This window comes from Phocoena sinus, chromosome 8, assembly GCF_008692025.1.
Source record: "Phocoena sinus isolate mPhoSin1 chromosome 8, mPhoSin1.pri, whole genome shotgun sequence".
Classification (NCBI taxonomy): Eukaryota; Metazoa; Chordata; class Mammalia; order Artiodactyla; family Phocoenidae; genus Phocoena; species Phocoena sinus.
Window position 1 is genome coordinate 25,393,812 of NC_045770.1, and position 22,224 is coordinate 25,416,035.

General features: G+C 36.6%; 1 protein-coding gene and 1 pseudogene across 1 annotated transcript in view; both read right to left on the minus strand.

Moving 5' to 3' along the window:
* Positions 1–22,224, minus strand: part of GUCY1A2 (guanylate cyclase 1 soluble subunit alpha 2) — a 409,166-nt gene that overhangs the window by 6,086 nt on the left and 380,856 nt on the right. The gene's annotated exons all lie outside the window — the stretch shown is intronic.
* LOC116757637 overlaps positions 19,264–22,224 on the minus strand; it is a 34,778-nt pseudogene continuing 31,817 nt past the window's right edge.

Below are 22,224 nucleotides of genomic sequence, written 5' to 3' on the forward strand. Positions count from 1 at the left end.
GTCCTGCAATATTAACAAATTCATTGATAAGTTCTAGTAGTTTTCTTTTGTGGCATCTTTAGGATTTTCTATGTATAGTATCTTGTCATTTGCAAAGAGTGACAATTTTTCTTATTTTTTTCCAGCTTGGATTCTTTAAAAACATTTTTTTTGTGTGTGTCTGATTTCTGTAGCTAGGACTTCCAATACTTTACTGTATAAAAGTGGTGAGAGTGGGCATACTTGTCTTGTTCAGGAAGAAAGGTTTTCAGTTTTTCATTATTGAATATGATGTTGGCTTGGATTTGTCATATAAGACCTTTATTATGTTGAGGTATGTCCCTTCTATACCTACTTTGTTCAGAACTTTTATCACAAATCTATGTTGAATTTTGTCAAGAGCTTTTCCTGCATCTACTGAAAAGATCATATAATGTTTATTCTTCAGTTTGTTAATGTGATTTGTCACATAGTTTGATTTGCAAATATTGAACCATTCCTGATTCCTTGAGATATAGCCCACTTGATCATGGTATATGATCCTTTTAAGGTATTGTTGACTTCAGTTTGCTAATATTTTGTTGAGGATTTTTACATCCATGTTCATCATTGATACTGGCCTATAATTTTCTCTTTTTTGTGATGTCTTTGTTTGGTTTTGGTAACAGCCTCATAGAATGAGTTCAGAAGTGTTCCTTGCTCTTCAACTTTTTGGTAATAGTTTGAGAAGATTAGGTGTTGATGCTTCTTTAAATATTTGGTAGAATTCAACTCTGAGTCCATCTGGTTCTGCACTTTTATTTGTTGGGAGTTTTAAAATTACTGATTCAACTTCATTACTGGTAATTGTTCTGTTCATATTTTCTATTTCTTCTTGGTTCAGTCTTGGAAAATTATACATTTCTAGGAATTTGTTCATTTAATTGATGTATAATTGTTTGCAGTAATATCTTATGATCCTTTGTAATTCTGTGGTGTTGGTTGTAACTTACTCTTTTACATTTCAGATTTCATTGATTTGGGCTATCTTTTTTAGTGTGGCTAAATGTTTATCAATGTTGTTTACCTTATCAAAAGTTCATATCTCATTTTCACTGATCTATTGGTTTTTTAAAAATTCTCTATTTCCTTTATTTTTGCTCTGATCTATATGATTTCCTTCCTTCTACTAATTTTGGGTTTTATTTGTACTTCTTTTTCTAGTTCCTTCAGGTGTGAGATTAGATTATTTATTTGAGATATTTCTTGTTCCCTGTGGTAGGCTTGTATTGCTATAAAATTCTCTTTAAGAACTGCTCTTTGCCCCATCCCATAGATTTTGAAATGTTATGTTTCCATTTTCATTTGTCTCAAGGTATTTTTTGATTTTCTTACTGATATCTTGAGTGACCCATCAGTTGTTTAGTAGCATATTGCTTACCTTTCACATGTTTGTGATCTCTGCAATTTTTATTCTTATAGTTGACTTCCCTTCCCAAGTCAAAAAACATGCTTGATCTGATTTCATTTTCCTTAAATTTACTGAGACTTGTTTTGTGGCCTAGCCTATGATCTTTCCTGGAGAATGTTCCATGTACACTTGAAAATAATATGTATTATGCTGCTTTTGGATAAAATGTTCAATATACATACATTAAGCCTATCAAGCATAATGTGTCATTTAAGGTCAGTGCTTCCTTATTGATTTTCTGTCTGGATAATCTGCCCATTGATGTAAGTGAGGTGTTGAAGTCTCCTACTATTATTGTGTTCCTATCAATTTCTCCCTTTGTTAGTATTTGCTTTATGTATACTTAAATGCTCTTACGTTGGGTATATATATTTACAATCGTTAGATCTTCTTCTTGATCATTAAGTAATATATTAATTTGTCCCTTGTTAAAGTCTCTGTTTTAAAGTCATTTTGTCTGATATAAGTATTGCTACCCTGGCTTTTTTTTTCATTTCAATTTGCATGGAATATCTTTTCCCACCCCCTCACTTTCAGTCTGTGTGTATCTTCAGATGTAAAGTGAGTATCTTGAAGGCAATATATATGTATCCATTCAGCTACTGTATGTCTTTTCTTTGGAGCACATAGTCCATTTACATTTGTAGTAATTATTGATAGGTTTGTACTTATTACCATTTCATTAATTGGTTTGGGGTAGTTTTTGTAGTTCTTTTTTGTTCCATTTTTCTTCTTTGCTTTCTTCCCTTGTGATTTGATGATTATCTTTAATGTTTGGATTCCTTTCTCTTTTTTGTGTTTATGTATCTATATAGATTTTTGGTTTGTGATTACCATGAGGTTTATATATAGCAAAATATATATCCATGATTATATTACATTATTGATCTCTAAGTTCAAACACATCTTAACAACCCTGAATTTTTCTCCCCCACATTCACTGTTTCAAACATATTTTACATCAATTTGTTTTATGTGTCCCTTAACTACTTATTATTATGCAGTTTGGTTTTACTACTTTTATCTTTTAAACTTCTTGTTTTATACATAGTTGATTTACTACCTTTATGGTATATTTGCCTTTTCCAATGAGATTTTTCTCTTTGTAATTTTTGTGCTTCTAGTTTTGACCTCTTCTTTTCTGTTTAGAGAAGGTCCTTTAGCATTTCTTGTAAAACTGGTTTTTGGTGTTGAACTTTTTTAGCTTTTTATTGTCTGTAAAACTTTTGATTTCTCCATCAAATATGAAAAGAGCTTGCCAGGTAGAGTATTATTGGTTGCAGGCTTTTTCCATTCATCACTTTAAATATATCATGCCACTCCCTTCTGGCCTGCAGAGTCAGCTGATAGTCTTATGGGAATTCCCTTGTACATAACACGTTGCTTTTCCCTTGCTGCTTTAATGTTCTTTAACTTTTGCCATTTTAATTACAGTGTGTCTTGGTCATGTCCTCTTTGTGTTGATCTTGTTTGTGACTTTCTGTGTTTCTTGGACCTGGATGTCTGTTGACGGTCCTAGATTAGGGAAGTTTTCAGTTATTAGTTCTTCATATGTATTCTCTGCCTTTTTCTCTCTCTCTTCTTCTACTTGGACCCCTATAATGTTAATAATATGCTTGATGTTGTCACTGAGGTCTCTTAAGCTCACTTCTTTTTAAAAAATTCTTTTTCTGTTCATCATGAGTGATTTCCACTACTCTGTCTTCCAGTCCACTGACTCATTTCTCTGTATCATCTAATCTACTCTTGATTTCTTCTTGTGTATTTTTATTTCAGTTATTGTATTCTTCAGGTCTGTTTCATTCTTCTTCACATTTCCTAACTCTTTGTTGAAAACTTTTAACTTCTTACTTTTTTTTTTTTTTTTGTGGTACATGGGCCTCTCACTGTTGTGGCCTCTCCAATTGCGGAGCACAGGCTCTGGACGCACAGGCTCAGTGGCCATGGCTCATGGGCCCAGCCGCTCCGTGGCATATGGGATCTTCCCGGACCGGGACATGAACCCATGTCTACTGCATTGGCAGGCGGACTCCAAACCACTGCACCACCAGGGAAGCCCCTAACTTCTTACTTTTTTCTTTCATTTTTCTCCCCTGTTCTTTGAACATCTTTATGATCATTACCTTGAACTCTTTTTCAGGTAGATTCCTTATCTTGAACTTCATTTAGTTCTTCTGGGTTTTTATACTTCTCTTTCCTCTGGAACATATTCCTCTTTTGCCTCATTTTGCCTAATTGTCTGTTTTTATTTTTATGTATTTGGTAGATTGGTTATGTTTCTCAATCTTGGAGAAGTGATCTTATTAGGAGATGACATATGGGGCCCAGCAGCACACTCCCCTTTGGTTACCAGAGCTATATGCTCTAGGGGTGCTTTCTATGTGGGCTACATGGGCCCTTCTGTTGTGGTGGACTGGCTACTGTGGGTGTACTGGTAGGCATGGCTGGCCCCAGGTCCAGTTGGTTTCCAGACTCTGACTAGGGTAAAGGCTGTAGGCCACTGGTAGATAGGGCTGGGTCCTGGCATGATTGGCTGCATCAACTGGGAACTTCCATTCCTAGTGCTGGTCTGCTGGTGGCAGGGCTGGGTTATGAACAAGCTGGATACAGAACCCTGGGTACTCCTGGGGCTAGTGCCGGCCCACTGGTGGGGGAGACCAAGTCCTGTGGTGGCTGGCTGAAGGGTTAAAGACCCCATCGCTAGTGTCAACCTGCTGCTGGGAGAGACCAGATCCTAGGGTAGTTGGCTGAGGGCAACAAAGTGTCCAGAAACTAATGTTGACCCACTGGTGGACAGGACAGAGTTCAGCAGATCTTGAGTCTGGTTCAGGTGCCAACCTGCTTGTGGGTGGGTCAGGTTGAAACAGGTGGTTGTAAGGCTGCAGTGGTCCTGGGCTTGCATCTGCCTGTTGTTAGGTGGGCCAGAGCCCAGGGTGACCTGGGACTGGTGTCATCCTACTGTTGGGTGGAACCGTGTCCTGGGGCAGCTGGAGCTCAGAGGTTCCTACAGCAGCCGACCTGCTGGTGAGTGAGATTTTATCCTCACACAGGTAGCTGCTTGGCCTTTGGCTTCCCAGAACTGGTGCTGACTGGCTGAGTCCCAGTGGTTAAAAGCTAGAGGGAAGATTCCAAAATGGTACTGGTCAGAACCACCAGTATCCTTGTAGTAGATAGAGTCCCAGGTGTCTCCTACTTCTCTTGGAAGCTCTCCAAGAACAGCAAATGGGTCCTTTCAAATTACTGTTTCTGCCCTGGGTCCCAGAGCATGTGATTTTGCATGAACCCTTTAAATGTGGTGTCTATTTCTACAGCCCTCTGTCTCTCCCAAAAGTAAGCCCCATTGCTCTTCAAAGCCAACAATCTGGGTGTTTGTCTTCCAAGTGTAGGACCCCTGGACTGAGAAACCCATATGGGGTTTGGGAGCCCAATGTTGAGCTTGGATCCCTTGCTCCTTGGGGAGAAACTCTGCAAGTAAATATCCTCCCTTTTCTGGGTCATCTACCTATGGGTATGGGTCTTGACTACAGTGCATCTCTGTCTCTTCTATCCATATCATTGTGGTTCATTTTTCATAGCTTTAATTGTATAAAATATTCTCTGCTAGGCTTCAGGTTGTTCTCATCAATAGTTGCAAATAGTTGCAAATAGTTGTAAATTTGGTGTGCCCACAGAAGGAGGTGAGCTCAGGGCCTTCTTACTCTACCATCTTGGCCACTTCTCTTTAAGATAGCTTTACATCACATCTCTAGAGATAGCTTTACATCACAATCAGAATGGAAGTCATTTTAGTAGTGTTTGCTTTCTTTTTGTTTTTATAAATGTTGATTGTCTTTACGTGTAATATACAATCAGTTACTTCAGAAGAAAAAAATGTAAAATTCCCTAAACAATAGTTTAATTTAGCATTGAATTCCAGAATAATTTTTCTTAGCTCAGAACAGTCATCAATGTGCAACATGTGGGTATCAATGATGCCAATCAATCAATAGACACTTGTTGAGTGCTTGTAACATGCTGAAATAGTCCTCTGAATGGAAGAGAGTAAGTGGACATGCATAGAATATGTTAATATAAAATTTAAAGGGCAAGAAATACTGATGATACAAATTAAGAATAAAAGCCAGCATATGGTGCAACATATGATAACATCCAAAAGAGGAAATTCTGTAGGGTAAAGGGAGAAATGATGACTGTGGATCTTAGTACAAAATTCTAGAACCAGAGCAATGAAGTTCACTTCCAACAATTATAAAATAGAGCCATAAGCTCAATCTTTCCAACAAGTTTCCTTAAAGGCCCATTATCAACAAATAGGATTCTACATAAACTACATTTCTCTATTCCTACATGTTAAGCCCCCTAATTTTGCTATCTTTACAGTTTGTTTGCCTTACTAAGGTCTTTATATTTTGCTATAATTGAGATTTTTATGACAATGAATAATAAAATTAGGATAACTTCTATGAAAACCCTTGTAAATGACTGAAAGAAGGTGCAGTAGTGACTTTGGATGCCACAACTTAAATAATTCACTGGACTTTGTCTGGGAGGAAACTTTTAATAATGAACTAATTTCTTGACATTTTAAATTCATCTCATATATACTGTGCTAAAATCACAAATGCATCAACTTTTATGGAGTTTTATAAGTATATGTTTTGGTATTAATAAACTAAATACAGTTTAAAATTTTAATTATAAAAATGAGAGCACATAAGGATAAATTTATCAAGCTCCTATGATATCCAGTATTTAGCAAGTTTTTTATATATAAACACTGAAGTGCAATATTCAGATGATTTCCAATATGAAAATCTGAATGAGTTACTGGCGGGTCTGTGCAGGAGGTTGGGGGAAACATTTCACACAGCACACCTGGTCATGATGAGTCATGGTGATAAATAAATGATCAAATGTGTATACAGGGATTAAGAATTTATACACTGATCACCTCAGAACTTCTGACCCTTCTGATATGCTTTATTAAGTCCAGGTCCCTGGGCTGGCTCTAAAGCTTTGCCTAGAAGTTCATTTCTTCAGCAGCTCAGGACTGATATGGAAGCTTAAACTCTACAAAAATCTAAATTAATCTCCAGCTAGAATCCCTAAGTGGTTGATATACAACTTGGGAATTTCAACATGTTTAACAAGTGTTCAGAAGCCACACAAATCCTAGTTTACCTGCCTGTCACCCTTCCTCTTCTCAATAGAATTTTTTCTACAAATTGATTTTCAAGATGAAAATTAACTGCTTCTACGGATCATCGGATTGCCCTCAAGCATGTCACGGACCTCCATGGAGGTCCATGAAGCTGCTCCCTCACTGCTGTGTAATGAAGCTGTTCTCTGATTCCTTCAGCTCTTGTTTGAATGCCCATTACCCTTGTTTTCACTAAGCATTGTGCTCTCCTGTATTCTGTCTCAGAAAAGGACCTGAAACTAAATTACACTGAAGTACAAATGAACTAAATGTAATTTCCATTTTAACACAAGATCCAGAGTTATAAAAAAGTAATCAAGTTGTAACAGTGACATTTCAGGCATCGTATTCTAGGATTTATTGTCTTTTTCAGATCATACTTCATTGTCATATATACAGTCATATATACATGTTGCCATATATATATATATGACATATGTATAATTGTCATATACACAGATTGATGGTCATATATTATTCTAACCTAATGGTTTATTATTCTAAACTAATGGCTTAGGTTAGGATTTGATCTTTTATTACTCTATTCCTTTCTCTCCAAATCTATACTTTGATTTGATTGCTAATTAGGGAGGCCTTTAGGGCTGTTTGCTATTTGCATTTCTCATAGTACTCCAAGACTGTAGAATTAGGAAAGATAACCAGTAATACAATTCTCAAGCCAGTCTTTACCTTCATGCAGTCTTCTGGTCAATGAGTTCAGCAGTTAGCTGGTCAACAGTTAGTTCCTAAATGCCTTCTAAGAGCTAGGTGCTGAACAAATGCATTGCTAGTTTTGATTGTAATAGTTATGGGGCAGGAGAGGACTGAGATGGAACTTTTATTTTTGCTGAAAATGCCTTTTCATAAAGTTTTTTGTTTGTTTGTTTGTTTGTTTTAGCTGAGTTGATGTCATGGGTAACTCCCTAGACAAAACAAACCTTGCTGAAATTAATAGATGTATTTCCAGTCTCAAATAGTGACCAACTAGATGTGCAGTCCTCTAACATCTGCATGTTTGAGATCATCATGCAAGATTGGAAAATCTTTTGTTTGTTTCAACAACTAAAAAGACCTGTGTAATATGCAAAGTTATAAGAGAGCAACAACTCAGAATGCTATGTACCAAAGTAATTACAAACTTGTCTATTCGTTTCCATGCTACTGCTCACCGAAGAACTCATTAAGACCAAGGCAAGAGACAATAATATATGAGGCATTTTGCAGAGCTGAGGCCTAGAAAGCATATGAGGATAGTGACTTTTTTTTTTTTGAGGATAGTGACTTTTTGAAGACTGAATATCTGAAATGTCTTTATTTCGTTCTCTTCTCAACTTGATTAGTTTGATGCATCATTAAATTCTTGATTGGAAATTATCTTCTCCTCAATATTTTGCTGCTAAAAAGTCAGGTGTCATTCCATTTCCTATTCCGGTGGGTATAAACTTTCAGTCAGTCTCTCTCTCTCTCTTTTATCATCATCATCATCTTTCTGTCTCTGGTTTTATAAAAATTAATGATAATGGTGCCTCAGTGCATCTTTTTATTCAGTAAAATGAACATTAGTGGTACCTTTTGATATACAAGTTATATCTTTCAGTTTTTTTTTTTTTTTGCGGTACGCGGGCCTCTCACTGTTGTGGCCTCTCCCGTTGCGGAGCACAGGCTCCGGACGCGCAGACTCAGCGGCCATGGCTCACAGGCCCAGCAGCTCTGCGGCATGTGGGATCTTCCCAGACCGGGGCACGAACCCGTGTCCCCTGCATCGGCAGGCGGACTCTCAACCACTGCGCCACCAGGGAAGCCCTATCTTTCAGTTTTGAGAATTTTTTTTGTTATTTTGTTGATAATTTTTTACATTTATTCTGTATTTTCCTTTCTGGATTTCTGCTTAGTTATATATTGGACTTGATAAATTGATCTTCCAGTTGTTTTCTTTTCTCTGTGATTTACTTGCTCATTTTTCTATTCTACTTTCTGTATGATTTCCTCTAATATTATCTTGTAACCCTCACAAGGATTTTAAAACAATTTTATAACTTCAGGTATTATATTTTTAATTTCCAAGAGCTCATATTTGTTATATGATTGTTTCATTTTTTAAGTGTTTTGTTCTTACTTATAATCTTAAATCTATGATAATATTAATCATCCTTTTTGATTTTCTTCTGTTCTCTATATTGCCTCCATTTCCTCCAAATGATTATTGACTACTTGTTGCTGGGATACTTTGTTTTTTTGGTTGTTGTTGTTTGCTTGCTTATTTTGGTTTTTCTCTTTCATATTAAAGACATTCAAAAGTGACTAATATCATTGGAAGTCCCTTTTACTTAACTGTGATACAGTACAATCTGATTGGAACCTTTATGTGTGGCAAGATTTTATAAAATTGTGGGTTTCTTTTGGGCATTTCATTAGGGCTCCCAAATATCAATACATTTAGCATTTTTCCCTTGGGTTAATTTGTCCAAGTAACAATGTTCCAATCACGCCTGTGGCATTAAACCTGGCTTCCAGCATTCTGGAAGTTAAATGGAGGAAATGAACTGGGAATCTCACTGTTCAGTATATAGACTGTTACTTAGTCCCCTTGTTTCACCTGCTCAAATTTAGAGCCATTTTCATTCAATATCTCAAGGAAAATAAACTATTGTATACTTCCAGAGTTATTTGTCCCACCCAAATCTATTTTTATTAAATAATAGAGTTTCAGATGAGCACATGGCTACCCAGCTAGAAACCACATTTTTCAAAATCCTCACAACTAAGTTTCTGAGTGATTATTAGGTTCCTACAATTAGAGTCACTCGTTCAAGATTTGAATGTCAGAAGTGAAGTTGATTCCATTTTCTTCTGGCAACTGACTATTAACCCTGGTTATCAGATTAGAATTTTGCAGAAGAAGGCTCCAGTTTCTAGTTTCCTATCAGGAAAATGGCCCAGTAGTGGTGACATTTTCACCCAACCTCCTATTCGCTGGAATGAACATTTAGGCAACCACTTTTCAGCTTCCTGAGATTCAAAGCTTAGTATGGTTGTGGCCATGGCTCCAGACCTAGACCATTATAACTCCAGTAGTGACATCAGAGGCTTAACTAGCCAATTATATATTTGCTTGCATCATTTCAAGATACCCAGTTTAGAATCTGCTCTTTTTCCCCCTTTCATGGTTCTGTAAGCATATCATTCACTGTATTAAACCTTTTCCATCTTAAAATACCTAGGGTTGTTTCTACTTCTTGTATTTTTCTGAAATTTCTCTCAGTTATGTGTTGGACTTTGTAAATTAATCCTTTAATTAGTTTCTCCCTTTTTCTGAATAGGCTGATATTTAGAGTTAGAGTGTATAAGCTTGCTTCTTATCTGTACCTTCTTCTGTAAGACTTGAGACATCATTGTTCCCCTCTGTACTAAGCCAAATACCGCTAAAGTATACACTTTTCATCTTGCTCTCTTCCATTGTTAACTCCTTTTCCCTTTTTTGTATGTATACATTGGGAGAGGATTATACTTGTTTTATATTTTTACTATCATTTTCCTACCATTTCAGAAAAGATTAATGAAAACTCAGGTGTTTGATCTGCAATGTTAAATTAGAATTTTCTACTGTTGCTAATTACCTGAATATCTTTTTGCAAAGGAATGCATTTGGACTCTGTTATGATGGCATTAGACACTACATCTTTGAGTGATGGAGAAGGATAACAGTTCTGAGAAAAGAAAATGAAAAAAAGATAAAAATTCTTTGTGGTTTTCTAAGTGTTTTGTAGTTCCCAATTTTTCCTATTCACCTTCTTCTTTCCGTCGGAGTGGAATAAAAGTTCTGCTCTGTATTTCTGCTTTATGCTTCACTGCTCCAAAATCTGATACAGTTTGAAAATAGGCCCAATAAAACTATAGTTATTGAGTCAGACAGCCTAAAATCCCTTGAAATTCAATGATTCATTCTTTGGAAATAACACTCCTGTCCAAATAAGGAAAGTAAGAATCTGGCTTACTATGAAATAAACAAAAGGAGCTCACCAAATCTGTATGCATTTTAAGGTTACAAAGATTTTAAGTTGCAGATTTTGTAGCAATTTTATAGAAACATGTTTGTGGGTTTTAAAATTCAACTTAATGGACAAGTTTTCAAATGGGGACAGTTTCCCTATATGTCCCTGAAAAGTATAAGGCAGAGAGCCATAGAGGCTCTCTGTGACACCCTGGCTCATTTCTTTTTGCAACCACATTGTGTTAAGTATTCATAGCAAAGTGTGCTTATTATAAACTCCACAGTCTGTGTGCCTGGTGCTTGCTAGGGATTGCACATTCTGGTATGTGTTTCTTATTTGGATGGCAAAACAAACGCTTCTTAAATTCTTAATTTTAGGATACTGAATAGCTGAAGATAATTCTGCTCCATTGGTTTCTGTGGACATTGTCAATTTTCAGCTGTAAAAGCCTAAAACCTCCATTTAACAAACTAAAAATCAAAGAGAGTTAAAATTAAAAACACAAAGAAGAATTACATGTCTACAGGCAAAATTTCAAAAAGAGGTGGCAAATGAGAGATTAGAAAAATTAACTGAAATCAGTTCTTATAAATTAAATAATTTCTTCACATTTTTTACTCCTTTGATCAAAATAATTAAAAAAAAATAAGTCCAGGACTAAATGCTCCCACCAAAAGACACAGATTGGCTGAATGGATATAAAAACAAGACCCATATATATGCTGTCTACAAGAGACCCACTTCAGACCTAGAGACACATGCAGACTGAAAGTAAGGGGATGGAAAAAGATATTCCATGCAAATGGAAACCAGAAGAAAGCTGGAGTAGAAATTCTCATATCAGACAAAATAGACTTTAAAATAAAGATTATTAGAAGAAACAAAGAAGGACACTACATAATGATCAAGGGATCGATCCAAGAAGAAGATATAACAATTGTAAATATTTATGTACCCAACATAGGAACACCTCAATACATAAGGATGATACTGACAGCCATAAAAGGGGAAATCAACAGTAACACATTCATAGTAGGGGACTTTAACACCCCACTTTCACCAATGGACAGTTCATCCAAAATGAAAATAAACAAGGAAACACAAGCTTTAAATGATACATTAAACAAGATGGACTTAATTGATATTTATAGGACACTCCATCCAAAAACAACAGAATACACATTTTTCTCAAGTGATCATGGAACATTCTCCAGGATAGATCATATCTTGGGTCACAAATCAATCCTTGGTAAATTTAAGAAAATTGAAATTGTATCAAGTATCTTTTCTGAACACAATGCTATGAGACTAGATATCAATTACAGGAAAAGATCTGTAAAAAATACAAACACATGGAGGCTAAACAATACACTACTTAATAATGAAGTGATCACTGAAGAAATCAAAGAGGAAATTATAAAATACCTAGAAACAAATGACAATGGAGACATGATGACCCAAAACCTATGGGAGGCAGCAAAAGCAGTTCTAAGAGGGAAGTTTATAGTGATACAAGCCCACTTTAAGAAACAGGAAACATCTCGAATAAACAACCTAACCTTGCACCTAAAGCAATTAGAGAAAGAAGAACAAAAAAACCCCAAAGTTACCAGAAGGAAAGAAATCATAAAAATCAGATAAGAAATAAATGAAAAAGAAATGAAGGAAACGAAGCAAAGATCAATAAAATTAAAAGCTGGTTCTTTGAAAAGATAAACAAAAGAGATAAACCATTGGCCAGACTCATCAAGAAAAAAAGGGAGAAGACTCAAATCAATAGAATTAGAAATGAAAAAGGAGAAGTAACAACTGACACTGCAGAAATACAAAAAAACACAAGAGATTACTACAAGCAACACTATGCCAATAAAATGGACAACCTGGAAGAAATGGACAAATTCTTAGAAATGCACAACCTGCCAAGACTGAATCAGGAAGATATAGAAAATATGAACAAACCAATCACAGGCACTGAAATTGAAACTGTGATTAAAAATCTTCCAACAAATAAAAGCCCAGGACCAGACGGCTTCACAGGTGAATTCTATCAAACATTTAGAGAAGAGCTAACACCTATCCTTCTCAAACTCTTCCAAAATATAGCAGAGGGAGGAACACTCCCAAATTCATTCTATGAGGCCACCATCACCTTGATACCAAAACCAGACAAGGATGTCACAAAGAAAGAAAACTACAGGCCAATATCACTGATGAACATAGATGCAAAAATGCTCAAAAAATACTAGCAAACAGAATCCAACAGCACATTAAAAGGATCATACACCATGATCACGTGGGGTTTATTCCAGGAATGCAAGGATTCTTCAATATATGCAAATCAATCAATGTGAGAAACCATATTAACAAGTTGAAGGAGAGAAACCATATGATCATCTCAATAGATGCAGAGAAAGCTTTTGACAAAATTCAATACCCATTTATGATAAAAACCCTGCAGAAAGTAGGCATAGAGGGAACTTTCCTCCACTTAATAAAGGCCATATATGAGAAACCGACAGCCAACATCATCCTCAATGGTGAAAAACTGAAAGCATTTCCACTAAGATCAGGAACAAGACAAGGTTGCCCACACTCACCACTCTTATTCAAAATAGTTTTGGAACTTTTAGCTGCAGCAATCAGAGAAGAAAAGGAAATAAAAGGAATCCAAATCAGAAAAGAAAAAGTAAAGCTGTCACTGTTTGCAGATGACATGATACTATACATAGAGAATCCTAAAGATGCTACCAGAAAACTATTAGAGCTAATCAATGAATTTTGTAAAGTAGCACGATACAAAATTAATGCACAGAAATCTCTGGCATTCCTGTACACTAATGATGAAAAATCTGAAAGTGAAATCAAGAAAACACTCCCATTTACGATTGCAACACAAAGAATACAATATCTAGGAATAAAACTACATAAGGAGACAAAAGACCTGTATCCAGAAAATTATGACACTGATGAAAGAAATTAAATATGATACAAATAGATGGAGAGATACACCATGTTCTTGGATTGGAAGAATCAACATTGTGAAAATGACTCTACTACCCAAAGCAATCTACAGCTTCAATGCAATCCCTATCAAACTACCACTGGCATTTTTCACAGAACTAGAACAAAAAATTTCGCAATTTGTATGGAAACACAAAAGACCCCGAATAGCGAAAGCAATCTTGAGAACGAAAAAAGGAGCTGGAGGAATCAGGCTCCCTGACTTCAGACTATATTACAAAGCAACAGTAATCAAGACAGTATGGTACTGGCACAAAAACAGAAAGATAGATCAGTGGAACAGGATAGAAAGCCCAGAGATAAACCCACGCACATATGGACACCTTATCTTTGATAAAGGAGGCAGGAATGTACAGTGGAGAAAGGACAGCCTCTTCAATAAATGGTGCTGGGAAAACTGGGCAGGTACATGTAAAAGTATGAGATTAGATCAGTCCCTAACACCATACACAAAAATAAGCTCAAAATGGATTAAAGACCTAAATGTAAGGCCAGAAACTATCAAACTCTTAGAAGAAAACATAGGAAGAACACTCTATGACATAAATCACAGCAAGATCCTTTCTGACCCACCTCCTAGAGTAATGGAAATAAAAACAAAAATAAACAAATGGGACCTAATGAAACTTCAAAGCTTTTGCACAGCAGAGGAAACCATAACCAAGACCAAAAGACAACCCTCAGAATGGGAGAAAACATTTGCAAATTAAGCAACTAACAAAAGATTAATCTCCAAAATTTACAAGCAGCTCATGCAGCTCAATAACAAAAAAACAAACAACCCCATCCAAAAATGGGCAGAAGACCTAAATAGACATTTCTCCAAAGAAGATATACAGAATGCCAACAAACACATGAAAGAATGCTCAACATCATTAATCATTAGAGAAATGTAAATCAAAACTACAATGAGATATCATCTCACACCAGTCAGAATGGCCATCATCAAAAAATCTAGAAACAATAAATGCTGGAGAGGGTGTGGACAAAAGGGGACACTCTTGCACTGCTGGTGGGAATGTGAAATGGTTCAGCCACTATGGAGAACAGTATGGAGGTTCCTTAAAAAACTACAAATAGAATTACCATATGACCCAGCAATCCCACTACTGGGCATATACCCTGAGAAAACCAAAATTCAAAAAGAGTCATGTACCAAAATGTTCATTGCAGCTCTATTTACAATAGCCCGGAGATGGAAACAACCTAAGCGCCCATCATCGGATGAATGGATAAAGAAGATGTGGCACATATACACAATGGAATATTACTCAGCCTTAAAAAGAAATGAAATTGAGCTATTTGTAATGAGATGGATAGACCTAGAGTCTGTCATACAGAGTGAAGTAAGTCAGAAAGAAAAGGACAAATACCGTATGCTAACACATATATATGGAATTTAAGGGAAAAAAATGTCATGAAGAACCTAGGGGTAAGACAGGAATAAAGACGCAGACCTACTGGAGAACGGACTTGAGGATATGGGGAGGGGGAAGGGTGAGTTTTGACAGGGCGAGAGAGAGTCATGGACATATACACACTAACAAACGTAGTAAGGTAGATAGCTGGGGGGAAGTAGCCGCAAGGCACAGGGATATTAGCTCGGTGCTTTGTGACAGCCTGGAAGGGTGGGATGGGGAGAGTGGGAGGGAGGGAGACGCAAGAGGGAAGACATATGGGAACATATGTATATGTATAGCTGATTCACTTTGTTATAAAGCAGAAACTAACACACCATTGTAAAGCAATTATACCCCAATAAAGATGTTTAAAAAAAAAAAAAAAAAGAAATGAGCTATCAAATCATAAAAGGACATGGAGGAAACAAATGCATATTGCTAAGTGAAAGAAGCCAATCTGAAAAGGCTACATACTGTATGATTCCAATTTTATGACATTCTGGAAAAGACAACATTTGTCTCCATTTTTACTGTGAAGACAGTAAAAAGATCAGTGTATGCCAGGGGTTGGGGTGGAGGGAGGAATGAAGAGGTGGAACAAAGAGAATTTTTAGGAAAGTAGAAATACTTTGTATGATATTATAATAATAGATACATTGCATTATACATTTGCCCAAACTCATAGATTGTATGACACCAAGAGTGAACCCAAAGGTAAACTATGGACTTTGGGTGATTATAATGTGTCAATGTAGATTCATCAATTATAACAACTGTAAAATTCGGGTGAGTGATGTTGAAAGTGGGGGAAGCTATGCACGTGTGGGGACAGGAGGTGAATGCGAAATCTTTGTACCTTCCTCTCAATTTTGCTGTGAACCTAAAACTGCTGTAAAATAATAAAGTACAATATTTAAAGACTTACCTTAAAATATATTTTTTGCATACTACCTCATGGATTTCAGATTTGTCTGTCATATGAATTTTAACATGTATTAACTGAAAACTAATAAAACAGAAGTTATTTTACCAGCAAAAAAAAAAAAAAAAAAAAAACTACATAAGGAGACAAAAGACCTGTATCCAGAAAATTATGACACTGATGAAAGAAATTAAAGATGATACAAATAGATGGAGAGATACACCATGTTCTTGGATTGGAAGAATCAACATTGTGAAAATGACTCTACTACCCAAAGCAATCTACAGCTTCAATGCAATCCCTATCAAACTACCACTGGCATTTTTTTGCAGAACTAGTACAAAAAATTTCACAATTTGTATGGAAACACAAAAGACCCCGAATAACCAAAGCGATCTTGAGAACGAAAAATGGAGCTGGAGGAATCAGGCTCCCTGACTTTGACTATACTACAAAGCTACAGTATTCAAGACAGCATGGTACTGGCACAAAAACAGAAAGATAGATCAATGGAAAAGGATAGAATGCACAGAGATAAACACACACACATATGGTCACCTTATCTTTGATAAAGGAAGCAGGAATGTACAGTGGGGAAAGGTCAGCCTCTTCAATAAGTGGTGCTGGGAAAACTGGGCAGGTACATGTAAAAGTATGAGATTAGATCAGTCCCTAACACCATACACAAAAATAAGCTCAAAATGGATTAAAGACCTAAATGTAAGGCCAGAAACTATCAAACTCTTAGAGGAAAATATAGGCAGAACACTGTATGACATAAATCACAGCAACATCCTTTTTGACCCACCTCCTAGAGAAATGGAGATAAAAACAAAAATAAACAAATGGGACCTAATGAAACTTCAAAGCTTTTGCACAGCAAAGGAAACCCTAAACAAGACTAAAAGACAACCCTCAGAATGGGTGAACATATTTGCAAATGAAGCAACTGACAAAGGAATAATTTCCAAAATTTACAAGCAGCTCAATAACAAAAAAACAAACAACCCAATCCAAAAATGGGCAGAAGACCTATATAGACATTTCTCCAAAGAAGATATACAGACTGCCAACAAACACATGAAAGAATGCTCAACATCATTAACCATTAGAGAAATGCAAATCAAAACTAAAATGAGGTATCATTTCACACCAGTCAGAATGGCCATCATCAAAAAATCTAGAAACCATAAACTGTGCAGAGGGTGTGGAGAAAAGGGAACACTTGCACTGCTGGTGGGAATGTGAATTGGTACAGCCACTATGGAGAACAGTATGGAGGTTCCTTAAAAAACTACAAATAGGACTACCATATGATCCAACAATCCCACTACTGGGCATATACCCTGAGAAAACCAAAATTCAAAAAGAGTCATGTACTAAAATGTTCATTGCAGTTCTATTTACAATAGCCTGGAGATGGAAACAACCTAAGTGCCGATCATCGGGTGAATGGATAAAGAAGATGTGGCACATATATACAATGTAATATTACTCAGCCATAAAAAGAAACGAAATTGAGCTATTTGTAATGAGGTGGATAGACCTAGAGTCTATCATACAGAGTTAAGTAAGACAGAAAAAGAACGAAAAATACCGTATGCTAACACATATATATGGAATTTAAGAAAAAAAATGTCATGAAGAACCTAGGGGTAAGACAGGAATGGGGAAGCAGACCTACTAGAGAATGGACTTGAGGATATGGGGAGGAGGAGGGGTGAGCTGGGATGGGGTGAGAGGGGGGCATGGACATGTATACACTACTGAGCGTAGGGTAGATGGCTGGTGGGAAGCAGCCGTGCGGTACAGGGAGATAAGCTCGGTGCTTTGTAACCGCCTGGAGGGGTAGGATGGGTAGGATGGGAGGGAGGGAGACGCAAGGGGGAAGAGATATGGGAACGTGTGTGTATGTATAGCTGATTCAGTTTGTTGTGGGGCAGAAACTAGCACACCATTGTGAAGCAATTGTGCCCCAATAGAGATGTTAAAAAAAAAAAAAGTCCAATATCACACTAGTCTTTCTGTATAAAAGGCAAAGGATGGAGTGGAAGGAAAAAAATATGCACATTTTTTAAATGAACAATCCTTCATTGACTTCATTATTAAAATATTAAATGCAGAAACAATTTTAAAGAATTCTGTGTTCTCTATTTGATGTATTCCTGAACCAATCATAAGTAGAATTAGCCTAGATCTTTGTAAGGAGAACATAGAAAGTTGTAATGACTTCAGTCCTAAAGAAGGCAAATCAGCCTGAAGAAAATATTTAGGAGCTAGAAAACAAAAAGTGAAGTTTTTTCTCTTCTTCAAGAGTTTAACCCTCCTCCTCCTCATTCTTCCTTTTTTTTCTTTTAAAGTGTTCACATTTTATTAACATTATATTCCCCATGTTATCACCACAGAATATAAATTCAGGTTAGAGGAGAGAACTTCACAAATGCAATAAAGCATTCTGTAGTATACCAAAGTTTGTATAAAATGTCTGACCAAGTCAGCTTGCTCAAAAATCATTAATCACTTCCATTATAGATAATTTATTTAGTTTAATATTTATGATTCTTAGAAAATAAACATACTATACACATTTTAAACAGTGTTTTCCATTTACCTTTTCATTACCATTAAAATACATATTTCTGCTTGAAGGTGAAATTTAAAAATATTCTAAAATAGCAGCAGCAAAATAAAATTCTGCAATAACAAAAAAGCAAAACTAGGATCCATAATTAAGTTATTATCATATTTACAAGTATGATCCTGAAATAAATACTACTTCTAAGCAGCTCTGTTATCAGCTTCTCATGATTGGTTTAAACACACACAATTGGTTAGTGTGGGGAGGCTTATATTATAATATTATATTCTATGTATTGTTCTGAAAGGGTTCTTCTAGAGCCAACCAGTCCTAAAAACAGAATGCCATAAAACAAATAGAATTCCTATGTAACATCAAAAGCATGTGATATTTTGTAGCAGCTAGGAGTATTTCACGATTGGCTTCTTTAGAACTAATTTCATGAGGAGAGCTTAAGAAGGCGGACATTTTACCATTATCATGTGCAGTGACATGTTTCTTTTGTGCTAATTTGATTCCCTTGAATGACATAGTTAGTGAGCTAGTCACCAATAATTTCATGACCAGGCAAATCAAACCTGCAAAAAAAGAAGCCAGTTTCAAATTACCATGTTATTGTCTCACCCACTCAAACAATTTATTTTCAACATAAATATATAACCTCAATATAAGATGTCTGACTAAAGCAAGCACTATCAACAAAACCAAGACAGCATCTTTTCTAAGGTTTAGCTTTTGGCCAGAATTCCTGATACATAGAATAGTCCATACCAAGAGTCATTGTTCCTGCAACAATGGGTTGCCAGGCACATGTGAATCTGGTGAATGGACATTTTAGTATTTTCCCTTCTATTCAATTTATATAATTCATACACAACGATTGCTGCAAAACCTGCCATTCCAATGGGGACAAATTGTGCCCCTCTGGCTATTCAAATAAATTTAGATCCATGATCTTCATTATATGAAGAAAGAGAAATATTTGTGTTGGTAGACAGTGATTGAAGAATCTTTTGAGAACTACAGGATTTCTTTAAGTCACTTAAGTTCTCTGGTTCTGTTCTCCAGAAGAGATCACATCTTGGATCACAAATCAAACCTTGGAAAATTAAAAAAAATTGAAATCTTATCAATTATCTTTTCCAAACACAATGGTATGAGGTTAGAAATCAATTACAGGAAAAAACTGTAAAAACCACAAATACATGGAGGCTGAACAGTGTGCTGCTAAATAACCAAGAAATCACTGAAGACATCAAAGAAGAAATAAAAAAATAGAAACAAAACACAATGAAAACACAATGATCCAAAACCTATGGGCTGCAGGGAGAGGACTGGGGCTGGCTGTGTGAACACAGCCAGACTGAAGGCGCTAGTGTGCCACAGCCAGCAGGGAGGGAGTCCAGGAAAAAGTCTGTAGCTGCTGAAGAGGAAAGAGACTTTTTCTTGCCTCTTTGTTTCCTGGTGCATGAGGAGAGGGGATTAAGAGTGCGACTTAAAAGAGCTCCAGAGATGGGAGTGAGCTACAGCTATCAGCATGGACCCCAGAGACGGGCATGAGACACTAAGGCTGCAGCTACAGCTACCAAGAAGCCTGTGTGCAATCACAGGTCACTATCCACACCTCCTCTCCTGGGAGCCTGTGCAGCCTGCCACTGCAGGGTCCCGTGATCCAGGGACAACTTCCCCAGGAGAACACACAGTGCGCCTCAAGCTGGTTCAACATCACACTGGCCTCTGCTGCCACAGGCTCGTCCCGCATTCTGTACCCCTCCCTCTCCCTGGCCTGAGTGAGCCAGAGCTGCCGAATCAGCTGCTCCTTTAACCCCATCCTGTCTCAGCAAAGAACAGACACTCTCAGGTTACCTACACACAGAGGCGGGGCCAATCCAAAGCTGAACCCTAGGAGTTGTGCAAACAAAGAAAAGAAAGGGAAATTTCTCCCAATAGGCTGAGGAGCAATGGATTAAATCTCCACAATCAACTTGATGTACCCTGCATCTGTGGAATACCTGAATAAACAACGAATCATACCAAATTGAGGAGGTGGACTTTGGTAGCAACTATATATATATATATTTTTTTTTCCCCCTTTTTCTCTTTTTGTGAGTGTGTATGCCTATGCTTCTGTGTGTGATTTTGTCTTTATAGCTTTGCTTTTAATATTTGGCCTAGGGTTCTATCTGTCCTTTTTTTTTTAAAATTTTTAGTACTTAGCACTCGTTATCATTGGTGAATTTGATTTCTGGTTTGGCTGCTCTCTTCTATCTTTCTTTCTTTTCTTTTTAATTTTAAATTTTTTAAAATAATTATTTTTTATTTTAATAAATTTATTTTATTTTATTTTATTTTATCTTCATTCTTTATTTTTTTCCCATTTTATTCTGAGCCATGTGGATTACAGGCTCTTGGTACTCCAGCCAGACATCAAGTCTGTTCCTCTGAGGTGGGAGAGCCAAGTTCAGGACACTGGTCCACAAGAGACCTCCAAGCTCCATGTAATATCAAACAGTGAAAATCTCCCAGAGATTTCCATCTCAACACCAAGACCCAGCTCCACTCAATGACCAGCAAGCTACAGTGCTAGACACCCTATGCCAAAAAACTAACAAGACAGAAGCACAACCCCGTCCATTAGCAGATAGGCTATGTAAAATCATAAGGCCAGAGACACCACAAAACACACCACCTGACCTGGACCTGCCCACCAGAAAGACAAGATCCAGCCTCATCCACCAGAACACAGGCATTAGGCCCCTCCAGCCAGGAACCCTACACAAACCACTGAACCAACCTTAGCCACTGGGGACAGACACCAAAAACAATGGGAATTAAGAACCTGCAACCTGCAAAAAGAACATCTCAAACACAGTAAGTTAAGCAAAATGAGAAGAGAGAGAAACACACAGCAGATGAAGGAGCAAGGCAAAAACCCACCAGATCTAAAAAATGAAAATGAAATAGGCAGACTACCTGAAAAAGAATTCAGAATAATGATAGTAAAGATCATCCAAAATCTTGGAAATAGAATGGAGAAAATACAAGAAACATTTAACAAGGCCTAGAAGAAATAAATAGCAAACAGTGAATGAACAACACAATAAAGGAAATAAAAAATTCTCTAGAAGGAATCAATAGCAGAATAACTGAGGCAGAAGAACGGATAAGTGACCTGGAACATAAAATAGTGGAAATAATTACTGCAGAGTAGAATAAAGAAAAAATAATGAAAAGAATTGAGGACAGTCTCAGAGACCTCTGGGACAACATTAAACACACCAACATTTGAATTACAGGGGTCCCAGAAAAAAAAGAGAAACAGAAAGGGACTGAGAAAATACGTGAAGAGATTATAGTTGAAAACTTCCCTAATATGGGAAAGGAAATAGTTAATAAAGTCCAGGAAGCACAGATAGTCCCATACAGGATAAATCCAAGGAGACACACACCAAGACATATATAAATAAAACTGTCAAAAATTAAATACAAAAAAAACATATTAAAAGCAGCAAGGGGAAACAAAAAATAACATAAAAGGGAATCCCTATAAGGTTAACAGCTGATCTTTCAGCAGAAATGCTGCAAGCCAGAAGGTAGTGGCAGGAAATATTTAAAGTGATGAAGGAGTAAAACCTATAAACAAGACTACTCTACACAGCAAGGATCTTGTTCAGATTTGATG